At 38.8% G+C, this 21,899-nt stretch overlaps 1 protein-coding gene across 1 annotated transcript in view; it reads right to left on the reverse strand.

The window, feature by feature from the left end:
- Window positions 1-19,918, reverse strand: part of LOC135196427 (protein mono-ADP-ribosyltransferase PARP12-like) — a 156,638-nt gene extending 136,720 nt beyond the window's left edge. Inside the window, exon 1 of the mRNA XM_064223249.1 lies at window positions 19,667-19,918. The gene's annotated coding sequence lies outside the window, so the exon portion shown is untranslated. The remainder of the gene's footprint in view (window positions 1-19,666) is intronic.
- Window positions 19,919-21,899: the final 1,981 nt, after the last annotated feature.

The following is a 21,899-nucleotide window of genomic DNA, read 5'->3' on the forward strand; positions in this document are numbered from 1 at the left end:
AGAAATTGGCCCTCTAAGAATTGAAGGGAGATTAACGAATGAAAAAAAGGAAATTTGCAACATACTGGCAGAACGATATAAGAGAGAATTCACCCCTAGAAAATAGATAATCCTGTGAGAGGAAGATAATGATATAGAAGTAAGGGACGAAAATAGTGAATATTTAGCTGACATAGATATTAATGAAGCTGATATTGTGCAGGCTATTAATGAAATTAAAAATGGAGCTGCAGCAGGGCCTGATGGAATTCCTGCTATTTGGTTAAAGAAAGTAGTTCATTCTATCGCAAAGCCACTTGCAATATTATTAAGACAAAGTGTAGATACAGGCAAGATTTATGATGAGCACAAATTAGCATATATTACCCCTACTTTCAAAGGTGGATCAAGACTAGAGGCAAGTAATTATAGGCCTGTGAGTCTAACATCACATATTATGAAAGTGTATGAAAGGGTAATGAAGAAAAATATTATGAAACATTTAATAAAAAATAACTTGTTTAATATAGGACAACATGGTTTCGTACCCGGGAAAAGTACACAAACCCAATTGTTAGTCCACCGTGAGAACATATTCAAAAATATGAAAAGCGGAAATGAAACAGATGTGGTTTGTCTAGACTTTGCAAAAGCTTTTGACAAAGTAGACCATAATATATTAGCGAAGAAAATTAGAAAACACAATATCGTGGATAAAGTAGGAAGATGGTTAAAAGAATTTTTACACAACAGAAAACAGATAGTTATTGCAAACGATGAGAAATCGGATGAAGCCAAGGTAATATCCGGTGTGCCACAAGGTACGGTGTTAGCTGCAATACTGTTTGTTATTATGATTGAAGACATAGACAGTAATGTTAAGGATTCGGTAGTGAGTAGTTTCGCCGATGACACAAGAATAAGTAGAGAAATTACTTGTGATGAAGATAGGAACGCTCTACAAAGAGACCTTAACAAAGTATATGATTGGGCAGAGGTAAATAGGATGGTATTTAACTCTGATAAATTTGAATCAATAAATTATGGAGACAGAGAAGGAAAGCTATATGCATATAGGGGACCTAATAATGAGACAATCACAAATAAGGAAGTAGTTAATGACCTTGGTGTGATGATGAATAGGAACATGGTATGCAATGATCAAATAGCAATTCTTTTGGCAAAATGTAAAGCAAAAATGGGAATGTTGTTACGGCACTTCAAAACAAGAAAAGCTGAACACATGATTATGCTTTATAAAACATATGTTCGTAGTCCACTTGAATATTGCAATATGATATGGTACCCACACTATCAAAAGGATATTGCACAAATAGAGTGTGTACAAAGGTCCTTTACAGCTAGAATAGAAGAAGTTAAGGACCTTGACTACTGGGAAAGACTACAATCCTTAAAATTATATAGTCTAGAAAGGAGAAGAGAACGCTACATGATAATTCAGGCATGGAAACAGATAGAAGGAATAGCAGAAAACATCATGGAACTAAAAATATCAGAAAGAGCAAGCAGAGGTAGATTAATAGTGCCCAAAACGATACCAGGAAAAATAAGGAAAGCACACAGGACATTAATCCACTACGCACCAGCATCGATAATGCAGCGTCTATTCAATGCGTTGCCAGCCTCATATGAGGAATATATCAGGAGTGAGCGTAGATGTGTTTAAGAATAAGCTCGACAAATATCTAAACTGCATCCCAGACCATCCAAGATTGGAAGATGCAAAATATACCGGAAGATGTACTAGCAACTCTCTGGTAGACATTAGAGGTGCCTCACACTGAGGGACCTGGGGCAACCCGAACGAACTGTAAGGTCTGTAAGGTAAGGTAAGGTCTCTCTCTCTCTCTCCGTTACCCTCATTTAAAAAAAACTGCTGGAACCACAAGGTGCAATAAAGTAATTAAGACATTTACGATATTGACTCGTGTAATACAAATACAAATAAAATACTTAGCAAAACTATTCCAAAAATTAAAAAAAAAAAAAAAAAAAAAAAAAAAAAAAAAAAAAAAAAAAGACAAAGTTAGGAAAAACGAAACTCGCAGCCTGAGGACTTACACAACAGGAATGATCGGACGTTAAGCTGTGATCGTCTTTTGAACCCCCCCCCCCCCCACACACACACACAAAATAAATAATCATTGCTTATCTTATCGATGCAATCACCTTATCCAGAAATGATCGACGAGTCGTTTTTGATAACTTTCCTCCTCGCCGGCGGGATTCTGAATTGAATGCAGAATTTAGGACGAAGGCCAAGCGCTGGGACCTGTGAGGTCATTCACGTCTGAAGCGAAATTGACTTGTTAGGAGAGGGTTGCGGAGGGTAAGATCGATGAAAGAGACTATGAGAGGAGGTACAGTAAAAGAAGCGGAATTAGCTGCTGGTAGGGGCCGAAGGCACACTGCAAAAGAACCTAAGTAACGCCTACAGTGCATCGCACGCGGTGCACTTATTTTCAGAGCGAACTCTTCGGGTTGGACATGATTCAGTTCCTCAGCATTCTTGAGTCATTTCCGAAGGACAGCGGCTAATCTCTCTCTCTCTCTCTCTCTCTCTCTCTCTATCTATATATATATATATATATATATATATATATATAATATATATATATATATATATTAGTGGCTATGTCTCTTGAAAGTCCCATTCTAAGGGAACGTGGATAGCGAGTGTTGCCTGTTTGTATGGTATTTTTACGTTGCATGGAACCAGTAACGGTTACTCAGCAACGGGACCAACGGCTTTACGTGACTTCCGAACCACGTCGAGAATGAACTTCTATCACCAGAAATACACATCTTTAACCGCTCAGTGGAATGCCCAAGAATCGAACTCGCGGCCACCGGGGTGGCAGGCCAAGACCATACCGATCACGCCACTGAGGCGCTTGAGTGTTGGTTACGCTGTTGCGTTTACACAGTTCCTAGGAACTTGACATTTTCCTACATAAAATAAGATGCAGGCCTACTCATTGAGTGAGTTTCTGGAGCATAGAAGAAAACTTCAAGTCGAAAGGAGGAGGTGGTACTTCTTTCTTTCACCATTTTATACTCGTTTTTTTTTCATCTGTCCAGTCTGTGGTGCTCGTGCATGGTAACACTGCGTCCCGGTCTTTAAATAGTTACGCTATGTGTAACTTTTAGGTAGATAAAAGAATATCTGGGTGTACATTTGCAACTGAAAATTCTTTCAACAATTTACTGTATGTGAATTACACCGTTAATATTCGAAATAGGATATTGTTATTATAAGTCCGAATCTACCGCTACTATCTTAGTTTAATCTGAGTAGTAGTTCTTAGCTTATACTGTCCGAACTAACTGGTTCGGGCATACATGTATACCAACTTAGCCTAGCTTATGGTTGAGGTCTTAGCTTGCGAACCTGCATTTACTATCTTAGCTCAGTCTGAGTGGTACAGTTCTTAGTTAGCTAAGCCTAACTCCTGGGTTAGCTAGTTCCGGCATACACGTCATACATGTCATAAAAGGTAATCATTTCTTTTAAGGGGTTTAATTGAGCATGCTAGTCTAGGTTTTCTTAGCCTATAATTTTCGACCGGGGGTAGTTAACGAGTCTGACTGCCTGAGGGAGATGCACTATCTCTGCCTCGAATCTACTCTTTAATACTGTCAGCTTCTGTCTTACCCTTATAAAGGATTCGTGTGTGACGTCATAGTCTCGGGCGATGATTCTAACATTGCGGGGTGGCGGCGCAATCGTTATTCTCTTAACAAGAACTAATATTCCGAAGATTATGGCAAAAAATGCAAAAGTGTCGCCATATGAGGATAAGTTTCCAATAGTCTACTGCTCTCTTTTGTAATTAATCACCTCCTCTCTATCCCTCGAAACCCCTTCTTCTTTTTCTTTAAATTTAGAGGGAATTTTACTCATAGAGACGTGTAGGGAAGGACAAACTCTTAGAAGGGGCGTGGTATATAAAAAGGTTGACACACTGCTCTAGGGAGTTGCCACTCTATATACTCTTTCTCGCGTTTTCACTTCCATAGATCTGTTTCGCTATTTTTCATATGCTGACGGACTCTTTATTTATCGTTCGATTAGTCACTTATACATCATGTTGTAAGCCTTCTAACACATACGGGTGGGCGAGAGATCGCCGCCACACTGGCTACTCGTACTACGGTTTTCGGCCGACTTTGCATTGTCGCTCTACGACCAAATCAACAGTAAGATCGGTTATAGATTTCATACAGCGTCACACAAACACACACACACAAAACGCATCTAAAAGAATTACGACAATCATTGATGGCAGCAAAGTAATTCGTATTACATTACTGTGGTTCGATAGCTTTTGAAACTGAAACAGATCACTCGACGATTCCAATAATTATATCAAGTCGGTTTGTTTGTTTGTATGATGTTTTTACGTTGCATGGAACCAGTGGTTTATTCAGCAACGGGACCAACGGCTTCAAGTGACTTCCGAACCACGTCGAGAGTGAACTTCTATCATCAGAAATACACATCTCCGACCCCTCAATGGAATGACCGAGAAACGACATCGCGACCACCGAGGTGGCAAACAAGACCAAACCGATCATGCCACTGAGGCGCTTTATATCAAGTGGGTGACCTTGTCCTGAATAAGACAGAAATCCTTGTCCTGACAGTCACGGGAAAAACCTTTATTAGAAGCAACAATAACTGAACTCATTACAATTGTAAGCCAAGGTAATTATAACCTGTCTGTCAATCTCGAATCAAGGGGACGCCTGTATTGTTTTTTTTTTTTTTTTTTTTTTTTTTTTTTTTTTTTTTTTTTTTTTTTTTTGCCGGCAATTTCTCAGTATTAAGCCAAAGATTGAAACTGGACATGCTAGATTAGTATCTTTAAAATGGGCATCTATTTTCTGAGAGTATTCTAATAAACCGTTTTTTTAAGTGTCCGCCATCTCCTGTAAGATTTGTGTTGCAGGGAAATTTAATATGGCAAATATACAACGAGAAAGATGAAATCGGTGCTACTTAGGCTTGGTAATCTACACGTCCCCCTAATCCAAGGTGCTAGTACCAGGACCCATTGTGGCTAGTATTAAACAACGATGAAGTGCCTTGGGACACAGTGTTTAGTACTAGTCCCTCGGGAATCATAGTATTAAATAAACGCATTTCTATAATGTATGGTGGACAAATTATATTAGTAAACTATATCTCTGTGCGACCGTCTACTTTACATTTACCATTCGGTGTTTAGTACTAGAACCTCGGAGTAGGTGACGCGTCGATAAACAAGCCAATGTGGCACCGATGAAATCAACTCCGCTGGTGCAGCAATTAGGGCCTAAACTCCATAGAACGTGACTGTTGTAGCCTGTTGTTGATTTGATTAACTACGACATTAACTACTTTAAATCATCTGTATTTTCTATGGTAAAATGAGGATGAAAAAAAAAAAATCCCTCTACTCAAGAGATGCCATCAAGGTCCTTGGATACCATTATCGTCAACTCGTCACTGAATTCGAAAGCAAGCAATCTTATCAATGATACCAGTAAGTGATAAGGATCTGTACCAACAGGTAGGCGTTTATGATTACCAAACTTACGGGGGCACTTGTACCCAGTGACTTGAAAGTTTGCTGACTCAGCAAGAGGCCATTGCACTAGAGGGAATCTGGAAATCTGCAACATTCTCAATATTTTGGCAAATTTTCTCACAGGTGATGCAAGGTTTCTTGGAAATTCAGTTAACGTGCAGATGAACACAATAATTATCTGTGAGCATCCAGCGGTAGCCACATCACATGACACCAACTCAACATTTCTAATCAAAAGTAGGATCTTAAGACCCTTGGTCTAGACTCTAGACTCTTAGATCATGCACGGTACAATTCTCGACCACTGCGTTATACAGCGTCTTCTCGCATTCAAGAATCCCAAGACGTCAAACTTAAGCAAGATCATTGTTTTACTACTTTTTCGCAAGTCCTGCCTGCGTGAGCGCCATTCAAATCGTACGAGCGAGGTCACGTGGATTTCCTGTGCTATGATGACAATCAGCGTGTCGCAATGCACCGTTCCTTTGAGAGGAAGGGAAAGACGCAAGAAATCCTCCCTCCCCCCCCCCCCCCCCCCGCCCCCCCCCCCCCCACCCCCCCCCCCCCCCCCCCCCCCCCCCCCCCCCCCCCCCCCCCCCCCCCCCCCCCCCCACCAACCCGCTAGTAGCATTAGTAGTAGTATAGAGGTCGGGGCTCGCCTTTTGTAACTACCCTTCGTTCCCCTGCTAGTAAGGGGAGAGCCAGTCACCGACAGACCCCCAAGGACTGACGGCCTGCTGTGAAGGAGCAAGTGCCCGTGCCAGGACATGGCTGGCTTAATCCAACGACGATGCGCCCCCAAGGACTAGACGCAGGATTCTGTTGTGTAGTTTTCGTTTCTGAACAGCTTCGGACAGGTATTCTTTTATAGAAGAAGTAATATATAACCGTTTTGCCTTTACATAAGCAACGGAGCTCTCCTACCCCAGCCCCCATCTCTCTCTCTCTCTCTTACTCTCTATAAAATGGACCTCCGAAAATTAAGAGCAAAACAAACGGCCTCTCTATTCTTACTAATAAAAAAAAAAGCGGGGGGAGGGGGGCGTTACTCAATGGAAAGAACAAATGTAAAATTCCTGATGCACAGAAATTTACCTCTGTTCCCAAATGCAAACATTGTTAAATATCAAAGAAAATCACTCATATATAAAAAATGGAATTAAGTCAAGAAATTATTAACAAATATGGGATTACGAATGCAAAGCTAAATAACCGTGTATCTTAATATACGTAAAAAATACAAATTTTCATCAAAATACTCAAAAGCAAAACTTGGTGGAAATCTGTAAGGCGTTAAGTAGATACTCATTAGGTCGTTATCTTAGGATCTTCGCATGTAGATTATGCAACTTTAGGAATTAAATAGAATATACCCAGATACAAATAACCGATACAGATTCATATACAGACATTCCTTCGTGCTTTGGAGACATATCAGCTGTCCACTAAATAGCGCCATTTGGTATGCTGGCCGTAGACCTATATTTTAGTTCGAGTGAACCATATTACTGGGCCCTCTCCAAATGTGATATATATAAAATTTGAAGGGAGCCATTTTCATTCTGTCTACCATTACTTTTCACTCAACGAATGTGGACGTCTCGTCTCTGCCTATTTGTGTAACTATGGTCAGTCCAGTAAGCTGGTTGGTTAAACGCCTGAACGGCCTCTTGCGTAAGTGCAATTACACGAGATCGTAAACGTTCTTCATACAACGAATTCTGTTATCAAATGGGATCATATCCTTCTCCTGTTATTTCTCTCAGCCTATTATTTTATTAATATACAGAGCACTACATTACTTCACACAAAAGAGTAAATTCCATACAGGAAATAATTATTATATTTGCATTAGCTACTACGTCTCTGATACGGTGAACCTTGTAAGAGCTAGACGGTGGGCGTGTTAAGCTCAGCGCTTGATATGCAAGCACGATGTTGCGAAAGGCCAGAACGCACGTAAATATAGCTTCCTCTTATCTGCCTACGAACGGGAGAGCATGAAGAGGACGTATCCTTGTGGCAACCTAACAGTTACAAAGGTGGGCAGCAGCTATTTCCATGAAGCCATCTGCTTCAAATATATAATCATGCAAATAATGCGATGATACAATCGCCTGCGATTCTGTAGTACACCAGTGACCGAAGTATTCAAGAATCCACAGATATCCTATAGTTAAAATAAGTAGCTCAATTAATAATAATAAAAAACAATTGACTGAAAAATTCTGAGTACGTTTCGGTAATGACCTCTGGTATAAACTGACACTGCAGGTGGAAAGGTGTATCACAATGGCATGACTGGAAATAATTATCGAATTTGTTTCATGACTAAAGTGGTCAGTGGTTGAGAATTGCAAACGACAGTCATTGAGGAATGAGGGGGACGGACAACACAACTTCCTGTGTCTTTCGTAACACGACCCCAATCAATTATTTCCACAGACATGAAGACAGCACATATGAAGAAGAATTCAGGAAATTCTCTCTCTCTCTCTCTCTCTCTCAATTGACTCAGATTTCGTTAACATTATCTCCAAACTTTACTCGTTTTATGTAACGCCAAGATAACGGTGCTTATCAAAAATGTCTAATTATGTGCCTACTGAAAAAGCCATTTGCCTAAGGTAAAGGCAGCCAAAAATGGAAAGTAAAGTTGTATAATCAACGCGTCCGTTCGTTCGTACATCGCCCAATGTAGGAGGCGAGGTGAGAGCGCCGAGCAGGGAGCCAGCTAGAGGCTAGGTGACGTCAGAATACAGGCGACACGTGAATAGGGACACGTGACTGCGAATCCTGACGTGATCTCCGAAGTTGAATCAATTCCCCCAGCGGATTAATAACAAACATTCTCAGCTGCAATTGACAGTATCTCCCCCCCCCCCCCCCCCCCCGTAATGGAACAAAGGAAATCTGCTTTTGCACAACGTTCATGAACAACAGTTCTCATGCGCACTGCTACTAAGGTGCATGACATACAAATACGTGCCAGATTTGGCTGTCGTTCGAGACACCGTGGGTGGATCCGAATTGAATAGCGAGTAACGATGAATTTGCTTCAGTTCACCACCCTTTCCTTTATTCGTTATATGTACGATGTAAATATGATTCCACTAGCTTGGTTATTTAGATGGCGAGACATTTAGAAAACACCAATTTAACGAAATAAGTTTCGTCTGTAAACAGATAAACAGCAAGCATTTTACGACGGGCAACAACGAGGCGATTTTGTTTATTTTTTACACGGAAACACGAGCTACGACCCTGAAGATTTAAAAATAGAAGCACCCAAACCCATTAACTTTCATTTCTGATATTTAATCGCTTTAACCGGTTCAAACTCTTTCATTTACACTGTTCCTTCTATCAATGCTGCCTTCGCCAACTATAGCATCTATGCAATCTTACTTGCTGTACAGGCACAACGTACCTTACATCGATTCGCAGTATCATTACGTAGTAAAAATGGTTATACGATGGAAACCGCGGTACTTTCTCCTGCTTGATCCAGTTTCCGATGCTATACGCCGCCAATACGGTATTCTGAAAGACGTACGTCGACAAATCTTCGCATTGTAATTATCAATGAAGGTCTTCCCCCTAAACCACCGGGCCCCTCACCCCTTCCCCCTCCAGTCACCCACCATCCAGCTTGTGCCTCCAGCCTGCACACAACGCTTCAGAAGTCTGCTTTAATTTTGCTCCCAACTCCCAAGTCGTGCATACGTCCCAACCTCGTGGAGAGGGTACATCATCACTTCATTCGGTGTTGAATCTCAACTTTATACTTTTAATTTTTTTTATTCTTTAAGGGGGGGGGGGAGGGGTCAAATAACACAGCGTTGCAACTTTCAATGGAGGTCATTCACTTCTTACGACTGTAAATAGTTACTACTGAGCACGAGTACTAAAGAGAAAATTTAACACAAGACTCAGATGGTGTGGAAAGCAATCGGAGGGGGGGGGGGGGGGGTGGGGGGGCGGCGAATACGACGCTCTCTATCGAGAACCTTCATAGAGAACTTGAACGCTTTTACACTAAGTGACAGAAAGACTCCCGTATTGTTACTCTGATAAGCAAACGAACTCTAAGTAATCATGGTCTAGGTACCGCATGTTACGACGCGTATAGTTACGGACTGATAAACATCTCGGTACGAAATGCACCGTCCAAATATAGATCACGGGGCGCAACGGAGTACCGTACGTACCCTGCACCATAAGAGGAAGTCTGAATAATCCCAACACTGTATATGAATGGAATTCATTCCTTCTTTCAAAAACGTATTGCCTCTTTAAAATAAAAAGGAAAAGGTTAATGTGAAGGGTGATGAAGGTGCGTGATACAGAAAGAAAGTTTTTGGCAGCTAAGGCACCGCCCTAGACTGACTATTTAGCTATAGTCGATTCATTTAAGGTAGATTCTTGCGCCTACGAGACGTTTGTTTGGCGGCCTCTGATTGGCTGGTAGCGGGAGGCAGGCTGCCCGCTCAGTGGGTCATATTTTCGTTTGTAGCTTAGAAAACTAGCAATATGTTTACATTTCTTCATTTATCTCACGTTTTACAAAAGATAGGAAAGTATTGGTCATACCAAAGGATTCAGTATTAAATGTACAATTAATGAATCTTTCCCTGAAATCAATAAGTTAAAAATACAAAGGAATTACAACGAGTAGAAGGTGAAGGGAGAAACATTTCATTCTTATACTACCTGTTTTTTATTCAGCATCGGATTTTGCATAATTCACGAGATCAAGATAAAATGAAATCTTGTGTTTTAAAACAATAAAATCACCCTGAATACGGTCGGTGCTTTACAAGATTTTAAAATGCGTGTTAATATGTTCGAAAGGAAAATGAAGAATGTCGATTATTATGTTGCATCCGTGCTTGACTCGGTTTGACAGTAGTGCCGAGGGACGCAAGATATCGAGGGGCGGGTCCTCTCAGCTAGAGCTGTTGGCGTGTTGGCAGTTGCCAATTGGCGATATGAGAAGTTTGCAGTTTCGAGACTGTATTTACCGAATTATTATGTCATTACATTTTCTATAAATAAATGCATAGAATTCCCATTATGACTTTCGAACATTTTTTACTAAAAAATATTATATATGTCCGTATTTCTGGACACATCTGATAAAAGAAAAGTAAATAATCAGATGGATGCATCTGGTGTTGGCTTCAATTTAGTCTAAATGAGAAATGTACATGCTTTATGAGGCTCACTGATAAATAACAGAACTTATTTCTCTGGCCAATAACATCAAAAGCTTATGGTTTTCATATGTTCACTCAATAAACAAAAGTACAAATGTTTATTTCTTACCATAAAATTTGTTGACCGATGTAACGAATATAATATACTGTCTTTTTCAGAATTGCTTGAGTTACTTCTTACCACCAGAATGTTTATCCTCCTTTATATACATGTTACACTTGACAACATGTCTACAACAATGTTTAGGGAAAAAAAATTTGCTTAGTTTTTTCTCCTGAGGTAGTTGATTATTCTTGAATCAACTTAATTCATACCTGAGTTAGAATAGCTCCCGTAACCGTTCCCACAGCCCTGCATAATTGTGGTATAACATATATATATATATATATATATATTATATATAATATATATAATATATATATATAGATATACTAGTACATGTAGGATAAATGAGACTAAATCAGAAGACTGTTATATCATCATCTTTTTATTAACAAAAAAAAAAAAAAATGGAAATTCATGCAGATTATTATTAATGTCATAAACAAAAGAAAAGTCATACACAGTAGGGCTTACAATTGGTAATGTCATTAGGCTATCGATATGAACAAAAAAAAGGAAATTAAAATTTTACAAATTTTCTTACGTCATCATTATTTTAAAAAAAAATAGATAAGGAAAAAATCAATACATATATACATAGTCATGTCATTACCTATTGGAACAAAAAAAGAATGGGAAATTATAGATACATTGATATCCCCTTTTCTATTTAAAACCAAATAAAGGAATTATTAAACAGATATGTACATTGTTATGCCATTAAATGTATTAAAAAAAGAAAAGGGAAACTCATATAGATATACTGTAGTTATGGAAAGTTGGCCCATCTAAAAAAAAATGGAAAACTATATAACGAAAAAACACTGTTAGGTCTTCAACTTTCAAAAAAAAATAATGGAAAATCATTGATATATATCATCACTGTCAGTTTCGTCATCTCCAATGTCAATAACAAACTTTCAAACATATTGCCTCTCTAGCAACATCTTTCATCCTATAATCCTCTTCTAATTTCTTAACGTGGTGACATTTATTTCTTCCAGTCTTCTGTTGTAAACTTTGTCTATCGCCAGTCTCGTAAGCTGCTCAACAGTTTTCAAAGATGATTTGCATTAGAGTTATTTTTTCTGATATCCCCCTTTATTTGAGCCCATATAAGTTCTATGGGGTTAAACTGACAATAATATGGTGCAGTCTGAGCACATCATGACCATTTGCACGGGCTATCTCATCTATCACATACCTCTGTTTTTTCTTTGTGACACTTGGCAATCTGCAGCAATTTTGGCTTTGTTGCTGATGGGTCGTGGGTGACGTTATTAGAAGAAAGCCACTGTATGACTTCACTTTTTCTGTTGCTGGTTGTTGGCACTTTATTTTATATTTTTTTTGCTATGGTAGGGAGCATTGTCCATTATGATTAGAGATCTATCTTCTATATTAGGCAATAGTTGTTCCTTAAACCACTTTAAAAACCTTTCATGGTCCATGAAATCATGGTAGTCCCCTTTGACACCATTTTTTTTACCTAAACAACAATAGCGCATCTTTTGAAAAAAACCCCAAAAAAAACCCCTTCTCCCTCCCCGCGTGCACCACAATAAATCTTGACCCCTTTCCAGTCTTAAGTTTGGGTCCTATTTCGCCTTCACCCGTTGTCAACCACTGACGTACACATTCATTTTGGTTTATCAGTTTCATCCAGGAATACTTCAGGTTTACGTTCAGTTGGACTACAATTCCTATTCTTTTCAATTAACCGTAGGTATTCAGTTCTCGCTGCCACTATAATCATCACGTTCCATTAAAATTGCTCTTCCACTCGTCTCTTTTTTGTACCGGGAATCCAAGCCCTCTCACCAATTTTCCATAACGTTGTTCTTCCACCATTTAAACAATTTAACGGGTCTTCCTTCACTTTTCCAGTAGGGCAATCTAACGTTGGGAGCTCTCCTCTCTCGTAAAAAGACAAAAATCTTCCTTCCGAATACACTCATTTTTCAAAACTATCCACCTTGTCCTTCACTCGGATCCTCTTCCTGGGATTATACAGGTGAAGCGAAGGGGACGTTACCACACTCAGATGAGTGTCGCTGATTTTTTTCACTGTGTTGGTTGGCGGACTCCTGTAGCTTTGGCGGTCTTTCTCAAAATACTTCTTTCTTTTTGAGTCTGTCTCCCCACTGTGAGCTGAAGTAACGATGAACATTCATTATAATGTTGCGAGCTTGACTTGCAATCTGGAAACTGTGCGACGAATGGTGCTGTCATCTCGAGACATCTGCTTGAAAAGAAAAAAAGAAATCTTGCTTAATTCGTTTGCTGTTTATTGCTCCACTGAGATTATTATTTCATATCACTCAATTAAGTCTCTGATATCTCTTTCGTTTGAAATATATTCATATAAGAAAATTAGAAACATATTTATGTTGAAACCAACCTCATTAAAAACTAAGGATGAGCTGAAGAGTGCGAAGTAGGTCCGTAGATTTCAAAATTCATTCCCTGGACTGAATTCCCGCCCGCCCGCGGCCAACCTACACCTCTAACGATACCAGATTGCATCCATCTGATTATTTACTTTTTTATCAGATATGTCCAGAAATACGGACATATATGATATTTGAGTAAAATGTTCGAAAGTCAATAATATGAATTCTATGAATTTATTTATAGAAAATGTAATGACATAATAATTCGGTGAATACATAGCCTCGAAACTGGCAAACTTCTCATATCGCCAATTGGCAACTGCCAACACGCCAACGGCTCTAGCTGAGAGGACCAGACCCAACGATGTGTCTCGGCACTATTGTCAAACCGAGTCAAGCACGAATGCAACATAATAAGACATATTCTTCATTTTCTCTTTACATATTACACGCATCTAAAATCTGAAAGCACCACCGTATTCAGGGTAATTTTATTGTTTAATAACACAAGATTTTATTTTATCTTGATCTCATGAATTATGCAAAATCCGATGATGATAAAAAACAGGTATAAAGAATGAAATGTTTCTCCCTTACTTCTACTCGTTGTAATTCCTTTGTATTTAACTTATTGATTTCAGGAAAAGATTATTTAATTGTACATTTAATACCGAATCCTTTGGTATGACAAAACTTCCTCCTCTCTTTGTAAAAACGTGAGATAAATGAAGAAATGTAAACATATTGCTAGTTTTCTAAGCTACAAAGACGAAAATATGGCCCACTGAGCGAGCAGCCTGCCTCCCGCTACCAGCCAATCAGAGGCCGCCAAACAAACGTCTCGTAGGCGCAAGAATCTACCTTAAATGAATCAACTTTTTTTTTTATAGTAGCATAAGCCCTGTCGATCCTTGACTACGAAAACTGGCTTCTTTTTTAAAATGATAATACCTAATTTTACAGCTACGGACAACAATGATGACATCAAAGACCAAAAACATGAGCATAATGGTGGGCGTCTCGTATTGGATGAACGGAAAAAGTCAAGCCAGATGAATGAGAATGTATATTATAATAGAATTAAAGGAAACGTTCGAATAAGCTTGACAGTAACAGGTTCAAACAGGATCCTTATAAAGAAAAGAACAAAACTTGATAACAAGAGAATCAAACGTTCATAAAAGGCTTGAGGAGGATCCTGGCCCCTTCTTAAGAGAATATAGATATTAGAATATGCAATTTACGCTTAAAAGCCAAGCACTGGAACCTATGAGGTTATTCAGCGTCAAAAGGAAAACTGAGAGCAAGAGGATACAAAGGTGTATCAGGAAGGAAAACTTCGAAGTTGCACTGTGAAACAATTGTAAGAAGGGGGTGGAATGTAAGATTGGTTAAAGAATATGAATGGAGGTACAGTATAAAAAAAGGGGGAAGGAAGGGTTGCAGCAGGGGTGGGGGAGGGGGGGGGTGCGAAGGGACGCTGCAAAGAACCTGAATTAATGCATACAGTGCAGTGCGCGAGGTGCGCTGACGGTACTTCCTGCCTACAGGTTTTAAAAAAATGAGTATGAAAAGATCCTAGTTACCAAACTTCAAATGGTTCAGCTCTATAAAGCTTCGTACGGGAGGTGAGGTTTTCTTTCATTTCTTCTTTCATTCATGGTAATAACAAGTTAAAACTATGTCTTTATTTAACCGCACAATCTTTTCATATATTCTTAATACTTTTCATGTGATATTTTCCGAGTAAAGATCCAATGCTCCTACTGTTTACAATAAGATTATAAGGGGCCAATGGGGGTTATGACGTATACCCAAAAAGCTGAAGAGGTGGTGTGCTCAGCAATCAACTCCACATCTGGAGAGTCACAGACTGGAAACAGCAATGAGGCAAAATATTTTAGGGGTGAACTACGGTTTGCATTGTTTACAAAATCCTGTGGTTTTCACGAATTTGACATTCGTGTCCGTCAGACTTTCTTTTTAAACCGATTACACCCCTTTCATGCCTACTAATAATGAGGACCTCATAGGGGCACTAGTGTCTTTGGCCTTGGGGGTCAGGTTAAATGCGTGTGGGGGGGGGGGCGTGGCCTTCTCATTGGGAATATACTTAGATCAGAGGTTGGGTTGGGGGATCAGGAGGAATAAAGCACACAAGGTTTGGTGTGGTGGCCATTCAGCAACCTAGGTTAGGTTAAGGTGTAAAATACTAGCTTCAACCAATAAATGTAAACTTTATTAACTCTGGAGTGTAATGTGATTCTAAATGTGATTTGAATGATTTTGATTATCATTTCCAACAAATATCAGCAGTTTTGAAATTATAACCCCCTAACCATGGGGGTACAACTTCAGCCAAGAAGAAATCACATAAAAAAACTAATGGAAAAACCACATTTCAGAATGAAATATATGAATACAACCAAATATTACTGTTAATAACCTAATGTAATCTTTGATACTATGTCCCCTACCCCTCTTGGGTGGAGATATAACCTATAGTACTTGAAGTGTATATATATACTGGTATATCTATAAGTTCTATGGCCATACAATGAGGAGAGGTGGTATGGAGAATCTGGTATTGACTGGAATGATAGTGGGTATGAGAAGAAGTGAGAAATACTTGGATGCTTTGGTAAGATTAACAAAAGGAAGAATGACAACCGCAGTGCAGCTGGAACGACAAGTGACAGACAGGAGTGGAGATCCATGGTTGCCAACGTCCTGGAGGATATGGCACAGCGGTAAGGTAAGGTATCTATTATAATGGACAACAAGTTCCATTTTACAACATGGGCAAACTACAGAAATAATTAAAACTTCATGCTCACATGGATTCCTGGCTTTGCGCACTGCCCTCAAAACAGATCACAGTTTAAGCTCCCTATCACTTAACTCCCAAATCACCTGTCTTTTGGAAGTTTTGACAGACCCAACACAGGTGGGTTACAGTTACACAAATCAGCATCATTTGGATGAACAGGCGATCACAGCAGAGGAATACATGAAGCAGTGTTAGTAATTTCCAATGGGAATCTTGTTACACTTTCTGAAGATTTTTATTCTCAAGGTATAACAAAAACATTTGTGGGCATGTCAATGTGGTACTACTTCCAACCAGCAATTTTCTAAACCAAGGGAAATTCTATATTTTCCCACCAAAATCTCAATTCCCCAAAGTGGTCCCGCAACCACGTTACACTTAAGTTTTGTAAAGAGTTACCTCTGCATCCAAAATGGAAATGCAAAATTCTTAAAAATCACAAAAATTATCTAATACGTTAACCCTATACAGTATTTAACATTCATTAATTTGAGATGTAGGGTTTCTGACATTCTTAGACAACCACACAGCAAGGAATACGCTGGGCTACGGGAGGATCTTACAGTAACCCCCCCCCCCCCCCAGCAAGCTGGGGACCTCTGAGAAAAATCAGGTTAAGGTGAAATGTTAAATGACATTTTCAAGATCTATAGTGATCTATATCAGGTAAAAAAACGGAGTCAAAACGGAGTGAAACTCCCAACCACTTAAGGACTCGGCACATTGAACTAGGTTAGGACACATCTGGACATTTCAAGTATAACTTTTCAGGTTAGGCAAGAGGTACAGGGGGAACTATAACTTGTACTATCTTAGTTTAGTTAATTGTTTTGAGGGATTCCTATAACTGAGGTTGTTAAATTTCCAAGTTTTAAAGTACTATACATTTTAGAGATCATCAAACCAGGTACTCAAGACTTTTGTATGTTTTTGACATTTTATGTTGTGCTTTAAGCATTTTCCACCTTTCTAACTAATGCATTACATTCATTTATGATTTCCGATCACCGGCCTCCCCTTAAAAACCTGGTTTCACACATGGTTAGAATCCCCTGTTTGTTCAAATGGGATGGGGGGGGGGGTTAAAAAAAATAAAAACAAGTGGTTTGAACCAAAGCTTAGAACCAATATAAAACCCAAGTTTAAAAAACATAAGGGTTGAGTATTTGGCTAGCTACTAGCCCAACATCATGAGCTAGGAATTAGCCCACTCACTTATTGGACCTAATAAGCCTAAAAAAGATGAAAATTCATCACCTACTGAGAGACCCATCTCTCTCGAACAGTAGTACGAGTAAAAATGACGATGTCGCTGGCTTTAAATGGCACAAAAAACTTCAGATACATTCGTGATTACGTCATCCTCGGCAGTAACTGACTGCACATGTGCAACGGAAATACCAGCTAAATAGTCAAATACGTAGCCTGCCATGACACAGCAATAGGTATATCCACTTAAAAAAAATAAAAATAAAAAGCATATACCTACCTAGGTTAACAATTCAAATCTGACCCTATTACAATACAGTTTGAGTAACAGCATAGGCCTAGGCTAATTAGGCTAGGTTAAATCTGCCCTTCTTAAAAAAGCATAAGCCATCTGCCATTTTACAATATAATTTTAAAGGGCTTAGGCCTAGGCTAGTTAGGTAGGTTAAATCAGACAATACTATTCCAATAATTTTATAAAAAGCACAGGCCTATGCTACTGAAGTTAAATCGGTACCGTTAAATCTGCCTCTAGGTATATTCCAAAACCTAATTTTAAAAATGCATAGGCTAAGCATGGTCTAATTAGGTAGGTTAAAGTCTGATGCTGTTCCAATAATTGTAAAAAAAAATGCATAGGCTAGGCCTTAGTTAAATCTGTCCCATTGTAGCTTATTTGGTAATTCTAAGCCCTCATTCCGCGGTAAAGTAGACTATGGCAGTTGACGTTTTCCTTCGTTATTTTACTTACCGAACAAGAATTTAAAGTAATATTTATTCGAACGACTGTAATTAACCCCGGGGGGCCAGTACTTAACACGGCGAAATACATTGGACGCCCCAATCCCTAGTGGATGTCGTATCCGTAGAATTACCCTGCAAGAAACGTAACCGCAAATACGACATCCACTAGGGATTAGAGCGTCCAATGTAGGCTATTTAGCCGTGTTTAGTACTGGCCCCTGGGGTTTAATTACAGTCGTCCGAATAAATATTACTTAAAATTCTTGTTCAGTAAGTAAAATAACGAAGGAAAATGTCAACTGCCACAGTCTACTTTACTGTGAAACGAGGGCTTAGAATTACCGTTTAGTAGCTATTTTTTAAAATGCATAGGCCTACGCAACCCTAATTAAATTGGCACAGGATATAGGTACGGCAGCCGTATCCCGATCGTGGTAGGATATTGGTACGGCAGTGAATTGCGCATGCGTCAATTTCAGACTTCCTGCCGTACAAATAATATAGTGCGGTGAGGGTACGGCAGATTCTGTCATTGGTGCCATATTGCGCTCTTGACTTGCTGTAGATACGGCAGTTAGCTGTATCCGTTTACTAGTTTGCTAATCATACTGTATTCTGTAAACCAGACGTTCAGCTTTTAGGCGGGACAGTCACGCTTTTTGAACATCTGTCCCACCTTTTTTAGTTAACAAAATGTCCCTCCCCCTTTTTTTGTTTTGTTTCGCTTTTGTGAATTTTGTCCTGCGTTTTTGTACTACAAAAACAACACTATCCTGATTTTAATGGAATACATTTCACTACCTGGTAAATTCTATCGTCTTCGACAGCTGCAATACCCAATGAAGTGAATTAAAAGAATATTGTGATGTGTATAAAGGCCCTTGGCAACTGCCGATGTCGGGCAGAATAAAGGGCCGAGAAAGTCACCAAAGGTACGATGGTAATGTATATATTTATATATAATCCTCTTTGAATCTCCTCTTCGGAATCCTTTTCAGGGCCGATTCGATCGTTCGTGACCTACGTACTACCATGAATTACCCAATTTTTGAAAGTTTGAGTGTTCATAGATGTCTATGGGCTTTTTTCAGCTCGTTAAAGCCTGAAAACATCTGTTTTTCGGCCGAAAACTAATGTATTATTCCGCGGTTCATGCTGTTCCGTCACCATTTTTCTTGCTGTCACCGATATGCCCAAAGACTGCTTATATACTTCAGTATATAGTCTTTGGATATGCGTGCGGCGTAAAACAAGGGTTCGCGCATGCGCAATTCACTGCCGTACCAATATCTACTGCGCTCGGGGCGGGGTACCGGCTGCCGTACCAATATTCCAGTTCGAATTAAATTTGCCCCTGTTCCAGTTAATATTATTTTTTTTTTTTAAATGCATAGGCCTTGGCTCATTAGATTAAATCTGCCCCGTTTTCCAGTACGATTAACAAAAAAGCATAGGCCTAGGTAAAGGTAAATCCACCTTGTTCTAAATTACCAAAAAGAGGCTGGGCCTAGGCTAGTTAGGTTAAATCCGCCCTGTATTCTAACACCAATAGGAAAATTTTTTATTTAAAAAACCATTCTAGCAAGTCAACATACCTTAAAGAGAAACAGCTGCAAATTCCTTGACTAGGCCTAGGCTGGTCATTCCTGGTTAAGGTCTTGTAGGATTAGGCTGAAATCCTTTATTTAAAATTAATTTTTCCTTCAAAACCCAACGTTAATGGTTACAAATCAACCGTATTATCGAATATTACGATAAATTTCATTTTTGTAAAGTTTTTATTGCGTATTACCACTAACAGGCTAAGTCTCCTCTGTAATAGCAATGATTAAATTTATTCGGAGACAGCGGCCATTTTCTTCACTAAGAGGAGGAACTGCGACTTTGTTACCCACAATTCCTTGTTCGTGACGTCACCAGGTATCCGGTATACTGCAAAATCCTATCTGGGAAATCCCCATTACGTTATTGTATTTGAAAGTTATAATCATATATATATATATATATATATATATACTATATATATATATATATATATATATATATATATATATATATATATATATATATGATGAGAGAGTGTTTGTGTGTGCGTGCGTGTGTGTGATCGAGGAGCATTCATAATTTTACGACATTAAAAAGAGATATTGTAAATAGTGGAGGTGGAATTAGAATAAGGAAATCATAATTTAAATCATGGAAGCACAAGAGTATTTCAGGGGCCATCACAACCAATAACAGAAAATCAAGACGAATGCGAGAGAGAGAAAAGGAAGGCACGGCCGTACGAGATGGAAAAGTAGCAGAATAGAGACTGTGAGCAACAACTTTGGAGGGGTTAAAGTTGTTCCATGCGAGAGTAGATGCAGAGAGGCTGATTAGCAAATTGGCATAGGACTCCTATGATAGGAGACAGTAGTGACTGACACAAGAATGGAAAGGTTGGACCTTGCGGAACTGTCTGTTGACAATGCAAGGAGGCCAATTGAGTGACATACGACTGGAAAGATACCAGAACTACAATGAATAAGAAAAAAGAAAGCTAAGCGTATAAATACTACCCCAAGAGCAAAGTAAATTCATTTTATGACAAAGCTGCCATCTAATGGAACTAAACAGTTTTTTCAGAAATTAATGTTACACGGTTAAAGCTCAAATGCCCACCTCTTTTACCGATTGTAAGCGTAAAATCTTGTACAGAAAAGCGCATAACCTCCGTCCGCTATCGCATGTATCTACCGCACCCAACTCATGAACATTTTCGCCAAAAAGTTGAACCACTAGTTTTCCTTCCTGGTCTTTTCAGTAAGATAACTTACAGTTTATAAGGTAGAAGTTTATCAGGAAGTTGGGTAGATTAAAAACTGGGAGAATGTGATACCTCCTTTTACTTACATCTTATTTTACGACTCGGGTACATTACTTTCTTCCGGTCAAAGGGATATTAAGTTAAATATCCGAAATTCAGATGGTGACGAAAGTTGCAATCAACTTTAAAACAATCTCTATAATATTGGAATTTGGGATAATTTTGATTTAGGTAAATCAATCTGAACTTTCCCCCGGTACTAAAAGAAATAATCTCAAAGATTTTAGGTCAAAATTAATTTTAAAAATATATATTTCTAAAAAATATAGGCCTATCACAGAAAAGACTAGAAAAATATTCCAGTAAAAATATTTTCGGCTTAAAATAAATGAACACGTTAAGTCCTTCATACCTCTTTATGTAAAATGCCATGGCCTAATATTCATAGTTTCTGAGTAGATACTACTATATTAAATGCACTAGCAAAAATTTTTCACCAATATTCTCGTAAATTTATTCATCTACGAGCCGAAGTCTTCTCAATCCTTTCTTCCATTTTCCTCCGAAGTCATTTAATTCAGCAACTTCAGTTCAGTTTTCACTTCGTCCTCCAAGTAGTAGTCTATAATATATTGTACGTCGCCTCTTAGCAGAATCTCAACTGAAATCTTTAAGTTTTCAATAATCGTTCCTTTTCATTTTTTTACTAATTTCCTTTTTTTTCGATCTTGTCAGTAACCTTCACGTTACATTGTTTGCTGTAACGTGAATCCTCCTACAAGGGCTACAAAAATGCTCATGAAAATTCTGACTATAATAGGCATGAATAGACCTATAACTTGAGTGTCTGAGCATCAATAATGTCTTAAAACCAAATATGTTTGTGATTCTCTCTCTCTCTCTCTCTCTCTCTCTCTCTCTCTCTCTCTCTCTCTCTCTCTGTGTGTGTGTGTTGTGTGTGTGTGTGTGTGTGTGTGCGGGTCATAAGACGTGATTCCAGGAAAAGACAAATATTGAAT

The sequence above is a fragment of the Macrobrachium nipponense genome, chromosome 17, assembly GCF_015104395.2.
Source record: "Macrobrachium nipponense isolate FS-2020 chromosome 17, ASM1510439v2, whole genome shotgun sequence".
NCBI classification, from domain to species: domain Eukaryota; kingdom Metazoa; phylum Arthropoda; class Malacostraca; order Decapoda; family Palaemonidae; genus Macrobrachium; species Macrobrachium nipponense.